The sequence below is a fragment of the Sus scrofa genome, chromosome 5 (assembly GCF_054392235.1).
Source record: "Sus scrofa isolate SSC_HxYL_T2T_F1_AM1 chromosome 5, Sscrofa_HxYL_maternal_Yorkshire_Landrace_v2.0, whole genome shotgun sequence".
In the NCBI taxonomy this organism is placed as follows: Eukaryota; Metazoa; Chordata; class Mammalia; order Artiodactyla; family Suidae; genus Sus; species Sus scrofa.
This window is the reverse complement of record NC_139387.1, coordinates 7,743,272-7,745,799: the sequence shown is the minus strand read 5'-3', so window position 1 is coordinate 7,745,799 and position 2,528 is coordinate 7,743,272.

Here is a 2,528-nt window from a genome sequence, read left to right as displayed (position 1 = left end):
GACAGTGGTGCCGTTTTACACCCCCACTTGCAGACTGTGAGGGTCCCAGCCCTCCGTACCATCACCAGCACTTGGTGTTGTCAGTCCTTGGATTATTGCCATTCTACTGAGTCCGTGATGGAATCCACTGTGGTCTTAATTGGCCTTTCCCTGATGATTCATGATTTGAGATCTTTTTACGTGTACATTTGCCATCCACAGATCATTTTCGGTAAAGTTATCTGTTCAAACCTTTTGCTCATTTTATTGGGATATCTTTTTATTGAGTTTTTAGGAGTTCTTTGTATATTCTAGATACAAGCACTTTACTGGATATTTGATGTGCCAATATTCTCTTCCAGTTCTGTGTCTTGTCCTTCATGTTTTTTTCATGGTGCCTTTGGGGGAATTCCCATCGTGGCGCAGTGGAAACAATTCTTACTAGGAACTATGAGGTTTTGGGTTCGATCCCTGGCCTCACTCAGTAGGTTAAGGATCTGGCGTTGCCATGAGCTGTAGCGTAGGTCACAGATGTGGCTTGGATCTGGCATGGCTGTGGCTGTGGTGTAAGCCAGCAGCTGTAGCTCACATTAGACCCCTAGCCTGGGAATCTCCACATGCTGTGGGCGTGGCCCTAAAAAAAAAAAAAAGTGCCTTTAGTCAGGGGGGAGGCACATCCATGTCATTTGGAAGTTTCTGGGCCAGGGATCAAACCCACACCACAGCAGTGCCCTGAACCCCTGCAGTGACAACACCAGACCCCTAAAAACAGTGAGCTACAAAGGAATTCCTAATAGTGCCTTTTGAAAAATAAAAGCTTTTAATTTTGATGAAGTCCATTATAAATGTTTTTCCTTATGGATTGTGCTTTTGATGTCATAGCTAAAAAATCTTTGCCCTGGAGTTCCCGTCGTGGAACAGTGGTTAACGACTGACTAGGAACCATGGGGTTGTGGGTTCGATCCTTGGCCTTGCTCAGTGGGTTAAGGATCCGGTGTTGCTGTGAGCTGTGGTGTAGGTCCCAGATGTGGCTTGGATTCCACATTGCTGTGGCTCTGGCGTAGGCCAGCAGCTGCAGCTCCGATTCGACCCCTAGCCTGAGAACCTCCATATGCAGCAGGAAGCGGCCCTAGAAGAGGCAAAAAGACAAAAAAAAAAAAAAAAAAACTTTGCCCAAAATCAAGATCATGAAGATTTTCTTGTACATTTTCTACTAGAAGCTGTAGTTTTAGTTCTTATATTTGGGTCTATCGTCCATTTTGCTCATGGCCTGAGGTCAGTGTTTACATTCACTTTTTTGCATGTGGACATCCACTTGTCCAGCACCTCCTACTGAAAGGACCGTCATTTCCCCGACTGGCATGACTACATAGGTGACTACATCAGGCTGGGGGCCGACCTGCTGCCGAGTTTTCAGTTAGGTGGCCTACTAAACACATTTCCTCACTGTTTAAGCTGATTTGAATGTTGTGCTATTCTTGGAAGCCAGCAGCAGTCTGGCTGGAACTGATTGTTTGACAGTGTCCACACTGCCAGGAGGTGGCACCCCGAAGGTCAAGAGGATGTCACCCCAGCAGACCTTCTGGGCAATAACCCACACCTATGGAAATCCTTCTCAGTCCCCATGCTTCCAGTGGGTTTGAGCCCTGCCCCTTACCCCAAGGAGGCCATACAATCAAATTCTGACCCCATACCCCTGGAAAGGGGACACTACCAAACCTGGCCAGTCCCAGTGCTCCCTGGGGCTCTTGCCAGAGTCATTAAGCAACGATGTTCTGTCTTCTCCCCTAACTTCATAAGCGATAACGACAACGTAGGCTTAGAGTTTCCATCTTGTTGTCAAGTTGCAAGAGAAGACTTAGGAATAAAGCCCAGCAATGACAAGCAGGACCGAAGGGTGCTGGTGGCACTTCTGGATGAGCCACGCTTGAAGCCCAAATCGCAAAGGAGGGGGAGGGCTAAGGAGTCCAGCGGTTAGCTGGGGCTCTGTCTCTGCTCTGAGTTGGTGGATCTGGTTATACAGGTGTCTCTCCCTGCAAATCCCTACCTGACTGCAGCAGTGTTCTGAAGTACCGGTTTCTGTGCCTGCAGGTCCTGCTGTTCCACCCATCACTCTGGAGTGAATATCTTGCCTTTTTCAGGGAAGTGGGCAGGCATACTCACTGCTTCTCGAGTCTCAGGAAACCAGAGTGCAGTAAAACCAGGCAGCAAACCCATCCCAGGACACTGGCGGAGCCAGCTCCCTGCAGGGGAGCCCAGTGAGCCTGGTGTGCGTGGTAATGAAACATACTTCGCAAGAAGCTCTGAGAGGCAAGGCAGCTTGATGGAAAGGCAGCCGTGGTTCCTAGCCTGGCTCTGCCTTGCTAGTGAGAGGACCACAGGTAATTTACTGAATGTCCCTGAGTATCAGTCTTGCTCTGTGTAAAATTAGGGCTGAACGTGCGTAGGCCAACAGCCGCAGCTCTGAATTGACCCCTAGCCTGAGAACATCCATATGCTGTGGGTGAGGCCCTAAAAAAGAAAAAAAAAAAAAATCAATGGTCAATCTA